The sequence below is a fragment of the Barbus barbus genome (assembly GCF_936440315.1).
Source record: "Barbus barbus genome assembly, chromosome: 2".
NCBI classification, from domain to species: Eukaryota; Metazoa; Chordata; class Actinopteri; order Cypriniformes; family Cyprinidae; genus Barbus; species Barbus barbus.
The window spans coordinates 23409823-23423598 of NC_136730.1; the positions used below are offsets into that span (position 1 = coordinate 23409823).

At 36.7% G+C, this 13776-nt stretch overlaps 1 protein-coding gene across 5 annotated transcripts in view; it reads right to left on the minus strand.

Moving 5' to 3' along the window:
- LOC306877219 (PHD finger protein 21A-like) overlaps positions 1 to 13521 on the minus strand; it is a 42437-nt gene extending 28916 nt beyond the window's left edge. For all 5 annotated transcript variants that reach the window (XM_079428842.1, XM_079428844.1, XM_079428841.1 and 2 more), the window contains exon 1: positions 13238 to 13521. The gene's annotated coding sequence lies outside the window, so the exon portion shown is untranslated. The remainder of the gene's footprint in view (positions 1 to 13237) is intronic.
- Between the last annotated feature and the right edge of the window lie 255 nt (positions 13522 to 13776).

Consider the following 13776-nt stretch of genomic DNA (forward strand, 5'->3'; position numbering starts at 1 on the left):
ACATAATAAGAGCCCTACAAAAACTCATATTCTACCTGTTCAATACTTGGTCGGGGCTCCTTCAGCATCAGTGAGGTGTGGCATGGAAGTGATCAGTCTGTTCCTGCTGAGGCACTATTGAACCTTCAGCTCAGATTGACAGTTTCTCATCTTTCTCTTGAAAATATCCCGTAGATTCCATATGGGTTTCAGGTCAGGCATGTTGGCTGGCCAATCAAGCACAGTAATATCATGGTCAGCAAAGCATGTTTAATTTTTTAAACATTATGAAATATTACTAGAAATATATTTTTGATCTAGTTATTATTTAGATTATACGTTGCAAACTTTATCTGCATTGTTCCTAATGTAAGTTACTCCCACAATGAATCACATACAGTGACTACCTAAAAATAAGAAAGCCAGGCGATGAAAAAGGGGACTGGGTGGACATTGAATGGACAGGTGGAGTCCTGACCCATCCAATACAGCAAGATAGCTGTAGCTGTGGGGTAATTGTCGTCATGGTATTGCTCATACTTGTATCATGTCATTTAAATCCATGTCTTCTAACTCTTTTTAACTGACTTGTACAGCCCTAAATGAGTAAATAATTATTATTTTGTTAATGTAGTTGTGGTTAATGCATTGGTACTGCTGCCCTATGCATGAGTCTGGTACAGATATAGATGGTAGTATGATGATAAATGTCTGTTTGTTTAGATGGCAAGAGCAGTGATGAAGACCTTTCCAGCTGTTCCAGAAATAAGTTTTGGTACAGCGAAAAAAGAAATGGCAAATGAGCGGAAAACAATGGCTCTGCAGATACTTAAAGCATCAGGTTTGTAAGGAAAGTGTTTGTGTGTAGTGTGTAGTAATACGAACCAAAAAATATATACCAAATTTAATATTGGTAACAGTTTAGTTTTGGGATAAATTCTCCCTACTAACTAGTTGTTTATAGCATACATATTACTAGCATATAGCTGTTTATGATTACTTATAGAGCACACGGTAATGTTTATTATGCATTATGCATATGATCCATTAATCCTACACCATACCTAAAATTAACAACTATTAGAAAAAGTGATGAAGACGTCGAAGGTCTTGATGAAAAAAATAATTTTATTACAGCGTAGCAGTGACAAAGTACAAATAACAGCGTAGTCTAAATGAACCCCGAACATCCTATATTAAAACATTGTAAACTGTATTACGTTCATCTTCCTGCTCAACATGTAAATTAAGTTTACTTTTAAATGTAAATTGCGGATAACAATGCAAGTTATAGCCTTCTGTTCCCTCAACTTTGGTAGACTTTCAAGTTTGGATGATAAGGTTAAACAGAATCCCTATCAGTTGTTTCATGTACCATTTTTGGTCAGCAGATGGTTCTTGATGGCCTACTGTTGCTCCCACGCTATAAGTGAAGAATTATCACTCCGGAGATACTATTTACATATTATTTGGATCGGGAATAACTATCTCTAGGATAATTAAGCTCTTTGTAGGGACAGGAGAATAGTTTAATATAAAATTTGGAGTGGAAGCTGGGTTGAGGCAGACTATAATGTCTTACATCTATTAATAGTGAGAATTGTTTCACAAACTACAATGTGACTGAAATAACTTACTGATAAAGTAATAATTCATCCGAGCAGTGGCATTCTTCAGCAGTGTTTTTCTCAATGATTGCCATGCAACAGTGGTGCAGTATTACTGATGTAACCTGTAAGTGTGAGATCTGCAAAAACATAAAAGTAACAACCACACAGAAACACAGAGTGGTGTTTCAATGAAGAAGGGGATGCTTATGGACTGATTGAAGTCTTAAAAGTGTTACCCACATTGTACCACATGCATTGTCTTAAGGTCTAATTTAAATGCTGCTTTTAGTCACTACTTAAATATATAGATGTTTGCTGTTAATTGTTTGTTATAAAAAACAAAAAAAGGAATCAATGTCATTTTGGCTGTATTCTGAAATTATTGTAAGTTTGTTAAGTGAAAGTCGAAGTGGGAGTTTCCCCAACATAGCATTTAACAATATACAGCCTCTCTTGGTGTTATTAATTTATTGATATGTATGCTTATATTTTAGTGTTCAATTAAGCCACTAACTGTGCCATGTGCTCCATGGCAAAGCCAATTGGACCTGGGCCTCCTCTGACAAAATGGGTAAGGTTTTTGACTTAGTAACATCAGTAGTAGTGTTGAAAGCTGATTTGAAGATCAAAGCCATAAGTAACTAATAAACTGTGATGCGCAGTGTAAGAATTACAGAAACTCAGACACTTTGAACTCCTGAGATGGACAACACACACACACAGTGCATTAACATACAGACATCTGTCTCCACATCCCACTGAGAGAGAATACAAGAAAATGCCTCTCTCACATATGCATCAGTTCCTTTTCATCCCCTTCCTTCCCCCATCCTTCACTCACTCAGCTCACTCAGAATGGTCAATAGAAGAATGTAATATTCTACATTAATGCAAGTGTTATTTACAGTCATGTTTGGTATCATTTGAATTGTCTCAGGGCGACTGGTACAATGGTCTCATTCTTGTAAGAAGTAAACTAAAAGGGAATACAGATCCTGAGAGTTCAGATATATTTTGCATACTATAGAGGGTGGGTCAGTTCCCAGTGGTTTTCATGCAAATTACCTTCTGTCCCAAAAAGGTGCTAACTCGGCTTGATCAAAGCAAATCCAAATTGTTAGTTCCTGTCTCCAGTTTGGGGGATGTTTATTCTGGTCTGAAGTACTTAAGGAAATTTGGCAAAAGGATCAGGGCGATTCTGTAACCAGAAAGCCCGTAGTGTGGGTCTCAATGCTCACACTATGTATTTCTATAAAGTCAGGTATGCATCCTTTACTCGTAGAATTATCTTTGAGAATTCGATGTTTTGTATTGATATGATTTGATCTCTTTGAATTGCTGTGGAATTGACATAATACATACAATATTTACCTGACTGATAATAAATTGTTACATTTGACCTTATTCTGTTTTACTCTGTAATTATTGACTCTAGTAGATTACGTTGCATCCTTGTTAAAGACATGAGCAACCGAATGAACGAGTAAATATGAAGTCAAGAGTTAACTAGAATAATCAAATATCAGAATAATAAATTAGAAATGGACAAACAATCAATTTGTATTTCAAGTTAAATACGAGGTCAAGCTAAAATGGAGTCAGATTAAATGATAAAATGGAGTCAGATTAGAGTTTAATTTAAATTGAAGAACTTTGCACACTGGAAAGACCGAACACGCAGGAACCCTTCATCCACCACCGGAAACCTTCTTTGGGCCGGATGGGTGGAGCCTTACAGCAGTATTTATCACCACTCTGAAATTTTCACCTTCTCATTTTCCAGATCCAGTGTGAGAGCTGTGATGTGTGGTTCCATGAAGAATAAGCATGGCAGAAGAAGACCTGGAACAGGCCAGGGCAGCCGAGTGGAACTGCAGCTTGTGCTGTTAAATCCCTTTTTGAAGAAAAGCTTAAAAAATAATGTGCCTTTGTTATGTTTATTTATTTATTTAACATATAATCTGTAAATCAATCTGAAAATAATCTGTAAACAATAATTTCATTAAACATTTTTTCAATGTAAAAAACATCAAACTCTACCGAAATTGTGTATGTTAAAATCTGTGGCGATGTACTGTCAATCATAAGTGACACTGGCCTGTGGAAACGGAGTTTCCTTTTAAAGCTATCTAAATCTATAAGCTAAACAGGTAATATATGAGCTTTTTATTTTGTCATTCAACATCAGATAGTCCTGAAATTGTGTGAGTAACACTCTTAAGAGTTGTACTGTCCACCTGAAATGAAAGTGGTCTGTAAAAACAAGAAGTCCACTTTTTAAACCAATCTGAACGAATAGTCAAAACAACATATATGTGAGTTTTAGAGGGCTTTTATTTTAAAATTGTACATCAGATAGTCCTGACATCAGCAACAGTCTGAGGTGCTGTACTGTCAATCTGAAGTGAAATTGTTATGTGAAAAGCTGAGTTTCCTTTTTATACCAATCTGAATTGATATTCAAAATATTTTATTAGTTTTTATTTTGAAATTTTGCAGCAAACAGTCCTGCCATTGTGTGTGTGGCAGTCAAATCACATACATGTACTATCAATATGAAGTAAAAGTGGTCACTGGAAACGCTGAAAAGCCAATTTGAATAGATAGCTTAAGCTGCATATATGTGAGTTTCTGTATTGCTTTTATTTAGAAATTATACAATAGACAATCCTGACATTCTGGGTGTGACACTCTGATGATGTAGGCTGTCCATCTAAAGTGAAAGTGGTCTGTCTAAACTAGGCATGTGACTTTTCAAATTTTCATGTTACGATAATTGCTAAATCTTTTACCACATTATAGGGTATTATCACAATAGTTATATTTAGTAGCAAAAAACTGTTACATAACTATTTTCTGATAGCAAAAAACCCTGATCATTTAAATACAATAAAGCAATACACAAATGTATAAAGTAAAAAATATTAAAGTGCAAAAGAATTATAAAGAACAATAGGTAACACTTTACAATATGGTCTTATTAGTTAACTTGAGTTATTGCATTAACATTAACAATGAGCAACAGATACATTTGTTACAGAAATTATTATTCTTTGTTTAAATTCAGAACATTTCATAGTACTATCAGCTTTATTAAAGGTGTTAAATGATATCTATATGGTAACTGACCAGGGTGATAGAATTGTATCAGTGCTTTTAGATCTTACTGCTGCATTTGATATGATCGATCATAATATTGTCATTGCCCGACTCAATTCCTATGTGGGCTTGACAGGAACTGTTTAAGGTTGGTTTAGTTCCTATTTAAAAGACTGGAGGATCTCAGTTCGACTACACACATGTCATCAGCTGCTAACCTCCCTGAGTCCCTTGGGGGGTCCCACAGGGATCAATACGTGCTCCAACACTTTTCTCTCTGTATATGCTCGCTATGGGCTCCATCTTTTGGAAGCACTGTGTCTCATTTCACTGTTACACTGATGCTACCCAGATTTATTTGCCACTTAAACGCTCTGATAACAACAACTTTGATACTTTGTTGGCTTGTATGAAGGATGTCAAAATCTGGATGTCATCAAATTTTCTCAACCTTCATGAAAAGAAAACAGAAATTATCATTCTGTGGTCTCCCTAGTGGCATTGCATTAAAATATCTCAGTAATCAATCTGTTACATCCCAAGCCAAAACCCTTGTTAAAAACTTTGGTGTTTTGCTTGACAGTAAGTTGAAATTTGATATTCATTGTCTCCTTCATCTCCATCTTCTGTCTAAAATCAAGCCTTACTTCTCTTTTCAAGACTTTGAAAGAGTAATTCATGTTTTTATATCATCACGTTTAGATTTCTGTAATTCACTGTATTGTGTAATTGAGTCTCCAGTTGATCCAAAATACTTCAGCAATACTCTTAATGGGCCTACGTAAATTCACCCATATCACCCCTGTCCTAGCTTAGAACTGCTCCTAATTTACAGGTTTTTAAATCTCTACTCATTACGCATTACTTGTGCATTGCTTTCAACGTCGCTTTATGTTTCATGTCTGTTTTCGACTTGATGGCAATTATCGACTCTATTTCTTATATTTTGTAATATATATATATATATATATATATATATATATATATATATATATATATATATATATATATATATATATATATATATATATATATATATACACTGTATATATATAACTTTAATTAATATATAATATATTAAATAATTATTTAATTTATATATATATATATATATATATATATATAATATTAATATAATTGGGGTTTTAGCAGTGACTTTATAGTGTTTTTTATTTACTTTGTTATATTTACTACTTATTGTTTTTTTGATGCTGTAAAGCACATTGGACAGATGCTGCTGTTGTAAATGGTGCTATATTAATAAATTAAACTTGAAACTTAAAAATAAAAAACTGTTAGTTCATGTTAACTCAGGTTCATTAAATAATACAGTTAAACTTTTTCAACTTAAGAGTTGCTGAAATCGCGTTTGGTCTCATACTGTATCGCGTACCTTGTCAGTGTGTGCACTTGCTTGGCCATTTTTAGTGATTAATAGGAAAGTGGGTTCAGCTGAATTCTAGTAGTGATTTGTTAGATAGGTATAAAAAAAAGGTTATTATACCGCGGCAGACCTCGTGTGAAGCCTTCTTTTTTAGTGTGAAGACCAAAGAGTGTAAAGACCATTGACTCTACCGTGCGACTCCACCGGGCTAGGACACCGGCAAAGGAAATATCGCTTTTTATTTTTATTTTATTTATTTATTTTTTTCCTTTATATGTTTACTATTGAAATGTTGTTGTATGCATTTGTCAATTTTATTTAATTTCTGTATTTTCTTAAATGGGTGTGTATAGAGTATTTACAGAGTGTTAACTTTTAGTTTTAGTTACTTTTTCTTATTTGTAAGTCGCTTTTGGATAAAAGCGTCTACTAAATGACTAAAAGTTAGTAAAAGTAAACTTTTGCTTTTAATGTGTTAAATGTTCAAATTAATTAAATTTAGTGAATGCTTAGAACAATTATTCATTGGCAGTTTATGGTAATTACTGAATGAACTAATGTTAACTAATGTTAATTAATGTAAAGTACAGATTAAAATATTTTTAAATATTTAAAGAAATAGGCTATTAGGTCTAAGTATTTAAGTATTTTGGCGCTGTTCTGAACACCATTGCCAATATAAAATCTGAACGGCTGTTTGAAACATTTAACCCTATGGTGTGCATTGGTAATTTTCAACTGAAAAAAAAAAGTAAGGAAATTGAAAAATTAATTAATCAGAATAGTACCAAACTCTTACTTTAATGGCAGTTGCTATGTGCTATGGTCAAAACTCACCGGGGGGCATAAGAGTGTTACAATTATTAAATGTTTTAATGTACTTAAAATTGTATGTAAACTACGTAAAATTACGTAAAATGTGTGTGTGTGTGTGTATATATATATATATATATAATTTTTTTTTTCCCCATTTAACTAATTTCACAAAGCATGTTTTTTCAATGTGCATTCCAATTAATCTCAAACAAACTAGAGTTGGGTTATTTTGATTAGGCAAAAAATTATATAACTAATAAATACAGCTAACTGCCACAATCAAACTTGATAACATAATAAAAAAAAGTATCAAATGAATTTAATCCAAAAATATGAATAATTTGTAAGAACTAATTTTCACAGTATTTTTAAGTGCCTACGATAACAATATTGTGAATGTTCCTTCTTGTTATATATTACGTTAGTGAATACTGGCACATGTTGAGTGGAAACAGGGAGTTTACTATTTAATCTGAATTGTCAGACAAAAACGTTTTTGGAAGGATTACGGGTACAATCCATCTGATATGAAAGTGGTCTGTGGAAACAGGGAGTTTAATTTCTGTTGCAACCTGAACCAATAGACAAAACAGCATATTTTGATATGAAATGACATATCAGTTAAAACTGTTGGAGTCCACCCTGGGGTGGTGGACTATTAATCTGAATTAAAACTGGTCTGTGGAAACAGGGAGTTTCCTTTTTAGAGTTATACAAAATCACAGGCAGAACAGGTAGAATATGAGTTTTTGGAGGGCTCTTATTATGTAATGCAACATCAGATCGTCTTGAAACTGGTTGAGTGCCATCCTGGGGTAGTGGACTATTAATCTGAATTGGAACTGGTCTGTGGAAACAGGGAGTTTCCTTTTTAGAGTTATCCAAAATCACAGGCAGAACAGGTAGAATATGAGTTTTGGAGGGCTCTTATTATGTAATGCAACATCAGATCGTCTTGAAATTGGTTGAGTGCCACCCTGGGGTAGTGGACTATTAATCTGAATTGAAACTGGTCTGTGGAAACAGGGAGTTTCCTTTTTAGAGTTATCCAAAATCACAGGCAGAACAGGTAGAATATGAGTTTTTGGAGGGCTCTTATTATGTAATGCAACATCAGATCATCTTGAAACTGGTTGAGTACCACCCTGGGGTAGTGGACTATTAATCTGAATTGAAACTGGTTTGTGGAAACAGGGAGTTTCCTTTTTAGAGCCATCTAAAATCGAAGACAAAATTGGTCATATATGAGATTTTGGAGGGCTTTTATTTAGTAATGCAAGATCAGATCGTCTTGAAACTGGTTGAGTGCCACCCTGGGGTAGTGGACTATTAATCTGAATTGAAACTGGTCTGTGGAAACAGGGAGTTTCCTTTATAGAGCCATCTAAAATCAAAGACAAAATTGGTCATATAGGAGTTTTTGGAGGGCTTTTATTTTGTAATACAACATCAGATCGTCTTGAAACTGGTTGAGTGCCATCCTGGGGTAGTGGGCTATTAATCTGAATTGGAACTGGTCTGTGCAAACAGGGAGTTTCCTTTTTAGAGTTATCCAAAATCACAGGCAGAACAGGTAGAATATGAGTTTTGGAGGGCTCTTATTATGTAATGCAACATCAGATCGTCTTGAAACTGGTTGAGTGCCACCCTGGGGTAGTGGACTATTAATCTGAATTGGAACTGGTCTGTGGAAACAGGGAGTTTCCTTTTTAGAGTTATCCAAAATCACAGGCAGAACAGGTAGAATATGAGTTTTTGGAGGGCTCTTATTATGTAATGCAACATCAGATCGTCTTGAAACTGGTTGAGTGCCATCCTGGGGTAGTGGACTATTAATCTGAATTGAAACTGGTCTGTGGAAACAGGGAATTTCCTTTTTAGAGCCATCTAAAATCAAAGACAAGATTGGTCATATATGAGTTTTTGGAGGGCTTTTATTTTGTAATGCAAGATCAGATCGTCTTGAAACTGGTTGAGTGCCACCCTGGGGTAGTGGACTATTTATCTGAATTGAAACTGGTTTGTGGAAACAGGGAGTTTCCTTTTTAGAGTTATACAAAATCACAGGCAGAACAGGTAGAATATGAGTTTTGGAGGGCTCTTATTATGTAATACAACATCAGATCGTCTTGAAACTGGTTGAGTGCCACCCTGGGGTAGTGGACTATTAATCTGAATTGGAACTGGTCTGTGGAAACAGGGAGTTTCCTTTTTAGAGTTATCCAAAATCACAGGCAGAACAGGTAGAATATGAGTTTTAGAGGGCTCTTATTATGTAATGCAACATCAGATCGTCTTGAAACTGGTTGAGTGCCATCCTGGGGTAGTGGACTATTAATCTGAATTGAAACTGGTCTGTGGAAACAGGGAATTTCCTTTTTAGAGCCATCTAAAATCAAAGACAAGATTGGTCATATATGAGTTTTTGGAGGGCTTTTATTTTGTAATGCAAGATCAGATCGTCTTGAAACTGGTTGAGTGCCACCCTGGGGTAGTGGACTATTTATCTGAATTGAAACTGGTTTGTGGAAACAGGGAGTTTCCTTTTTAGAGTTATACAAAATCACAGGCAGAACAGGTAGAATATGAGTTTTGGAGGGCTCTTATTATGTAATACAACATCAGATCGTCTTGAAACTGGTTGAGTGCCACCCTGGGGTAGTGGACTATTAATCTGAATTGGAACTGGTCTGTGGAAACAGGGAGTTTCCTTTTTAGAGTTATCCAAAATCACAGGCAGAACAGGTAGAATATGAGTTTTAGAGGGCTCTTATTATGTAATGCAACATCAGATCGTCTTGAAACTGGTTGAGTACCACCCTGGGGTAGTGGACTATTAATCTGAATTGAAACTGGTTTGTGGAAACAGGGAGTTTCCTTTTTAGAGTTATCCAAAATCACAGGCAGAACAGGTAGAATATGAGTTTTTGGAGGGCTCTTATTATGTAATGCAACATCAGCTCGTCTTGAAACTGGTTGAGTGCCACCCTGGGGTAGTGGAGTATTGATCTGAATTGAAACTGGTCTGTGGAAACAGGGAGTTTCCTTTTTAGAGTTATCCAAAATCACAGGCAGAACAGGTAGAATATGAGTTTTGGAGGGCTCTTATTATGTAATACAACATCAGATCGTCTTGAAACTGGTTGAGTGCCATCCTGGGGTAGTGGACTATTAATCTGAATTGGAACTGGTCTGTGGAAACAGGGAGTTTCCTTTTTAGAGTTATCCAAAATCACAGGCAGAACAGGTAGAATATGAGTTTTAGAGGGCTCTTATTATGTAATGCAACATCAGATCGTCTTGAAACTGGTTGAGTACCACCCTGGGGTAGTGGACTATTAATCTGAATTGAAACTGGTTTGTGGAAACAGGGAGTTTCCTTTTTAGAGTTATACAAAATCACAGGCAGAACAGGTAGAATATGAGTTTTGGAGGGCTCTTATTATGTAATGCAACATCAGATCGTCTTGAAATTGGTTGAGTGCCACCCTGGGGTAGTGGACTATTAATCTGAATTGAAACTGGTCTGTGGAAACAGGGAGTTTCCTTTTTAGAGTTATCCAAAATCACAGGCAGAACAGGTAGAATATGAGTTTTTGGAGGGCTCTTATTATGTAATGCAACATCAGATCGTCTTGAAACTGGTTGAGTGCCATCCTGGGGTAGTGGACTATTAATCTGAATTGGAACTGGTCTGTGGAAACAGGGAGTTTCCTTTTTAGAGTTATACAAAATCACAGGCAGAACAGGTAGAATATGAGTTTTGGAGGGCTCTTATTATGTAATGCAACATCAGATCGTCTTGAAACTGGTTGAGTGCCACCCTGGGGTAGTGGAGTATTGATCTGAATTGAAACTGGTCTGTGGAAACAGGGAGTTTCCTTTTTAGAGTTATCCAAAATCACAGGCAGAACAGGTAGAATATGAGTTTTGGAGGGCTCTTATTATGTAATGCAACATCAGCTCGTCTTGAAACTGGTTGAGTGCCACCCTGGGGTAGTGGAGTATTGATCTGAATTGAAACTGGTCTGTGGAAACAGGGAGTTTCCTTTTTAGAGTTATCCAAAATCACAGGCAGAACAGGTAGAATATGAGTTTTGGAGGGCTCTTATTATGTAATACAACATCAGATCGTCTTGAAACTGGTTGAGTGCCATCCTGGGGTAGTGGACTATTAATCTGAATTGGAACTGGTCTGTGGAAACAGGGAGTTTCCTTTTTAGAGTTATCCAAAATCACAGGCAGAACAGGTAGAATATGAGTTTTAGAGGGCTCTTATTATGTAATGCAACATCAGATCGTCTTGAAACTGGTTGAGTACCACCCTGGGGTAGTGGACTATTAATCTGAATTGAAACTGGTTTGTGGAAACAGGGAGTTTCCTTTTTAGAGTTATACAAAATCACAGGCAGAACAGGTAGAATATGAGTTTTGGAGGGCTCTTATTATGTAATGCAACATCAGATCGTCTTGAAATTGGTTGAGTGCCACCCTGGGGTAGTGGACTATTAATCTGAATTGAAACTGGTCTGTGGAAACAGGGAGTTTCCTTTTTAGAGTTATCCAAAATCACAGGCAGAACAGGTAGAATATGAGTTTTTGGAGGGCTCTTATTATGTAATGCAACATCAGATCATCTTGAAACTGGTTGAGTACCACCCTGGAGTAGTGGACTATTAATCTGAATTGAAACTGGTTTGTGGAAACAGGGAGTTTCCTTTTTAGAGCCATCTAAAATCAAAGACAAAATTGGTAATATATGAGTTTTTGGATGGGCTTTTATTTTGTAATGCAACATCAGATCGTCTTGAAACTGGTTGAGTACCACCCTGGGGTAGTGGACTATTAATCTGAATTGAAACTGGTTTGTGGAAACAGGAAGTTTCCTTTTTAGAGCCATCTAAAATCAAAGACAAAATTGATCATATATGAGTTTTTGGAGGGCTCTTATTATGTAATGCAACATCAGATCGTCTTGAAATTGGTTGAGTGCCACCCTGGGGTAGTGGACTATTAATCTGAATTGAAACTGGTTTGTGGAAACAGGGAGTTTCCTTTTTAGAGTTATCCAAAATCACAGGCAGAACAGGTAGAATATGAGTTTTTGGAGGGCTCTTATTATGTAATGCAACATCAGATCATTTTGAAACTGGTTGAGTGATACCCTGGGGTAGTGGGCTATTAATCTGAATTGAAACTGGTCTGTGGAAACAGGGAGTTTCCTTTTTAGAGCCATCTAATTCAAAGACAAAATTGGTCATATGAGTTTTTAGAGGGCTTTTATTTTGTAATGCAAAATCAGATCGTCTTGAAACTGGTTGAGTGATACCCTGGGGTAGTGGACTATTGATCTGAATTGAAACTGGTCTGTGGAAACAGGGAGTTTCCTTTTTAGAGTTATAGAATATGATATTTGGAGTGGTGTGTGGAAACAAGGAGATATGCTTTTCCTCTGATCTGAGTTTTACTCGGTATTACCGCAACGCCTAGTATATGCGCGCACCACAAAATAACGTGGCGGCTAGAATGACCGTGTTTTTGAAAGTGGAGGCTGGCTTGACCGCGGTGTTAAAGCGGACCTAGCGCCATCTGAAAGCTTGAGAAGGTCATCATCATCATCCTCCTCATCAGCATCATTAGCGTTCCAGCGCATCCACACCGGAAACAACACCATCACTTTATATACTCACACAATCACACATCAAACTCACTACACAGGGCCTACAACTTTCCTCACAGATTTAAGAGAGCAGATTTAAGGAGACTTCGTTACAGCGAGCTCGGGTTTGTGCTGATATGTCAAGGCGTGGTGCCGAGAACACGAACTGGGAAAAATCTTTCATGATCACACGTCTTGTCGCCCTAGCGGCTCTTAACAATAATAGTAGCTCAACACATCAAGAATACACATAACGTTACACACACTTTATCAGGTTTATGGCTCGAGATCTCGTCCCTTGTGAATGTGAATGTAAGCGCAAAGTGCATTTATAATGGCATCCCATGACTCTTTGACGGCATGGTGTGAAAACTACGGCACGCGCTGGAATCACATTTCCATCCATTTTAACGCAATTCTGCGACCCAAGTGTCGTTTAAAGGGTGTTTCGGTGCCATTCGAGGCGTTATTGTGTAACGGCTGTAAGTTATAACGTTTCGTTGACTGCAGCTGCACTCTCTCTCCTGCAACTCCTACAATAAAGAGAAATGAACAAAACCCCCAGCGCTGGCTCTGCGCTTTCACATCCACTCAAATCACTACCGACATCGGCACATAAAGAACGAGAAAAGAGTTGCACCGCTCACAAAACTTCACAAAATGAAGATGAAAAAACCGAGGTGCACTTACCCTTGTACACACTCCTCCAGCAGTTAAACCCCGATCTTCATACACTTACACACACTCACCAATTATTTAAATATATATCTACAAACAGCCAAGCATTTCACCACTAAAGCCCTATTCCGCGGATTAATTTACTCCCTTTAGCGCCCTAAAGTTTTGTACAGTGTAACAGAAGGAATCTTCGCTTTGTTCGCTTGATTTTGAACCAAAAATACATAAAAAAACAGAAACTGATATACAAAACAAGAACTCTTCTTCCATCCCATTCACCCCCAGCTTGTGCGCTCGGCGTATCAATGCGCGCCGGAGAGAGATAATGGGACAGCAAAACCATGCCGTATAACGCACAAAATAACTCGTCCAACAGAACACATTATTCGTCACGTTGGAAATTAATTTAATATTGTCGCAAACCGGGTCGAGAGGATTATTGCCGAGCGCGAAAGAACACTTATAAGAAGAGAACTAGTTTATGTAACGGTGCGGCGAATTTATTTCACTTTGCCTAAGGAACGGTTGTAGTGCGCCCCCCATTGCCTAGG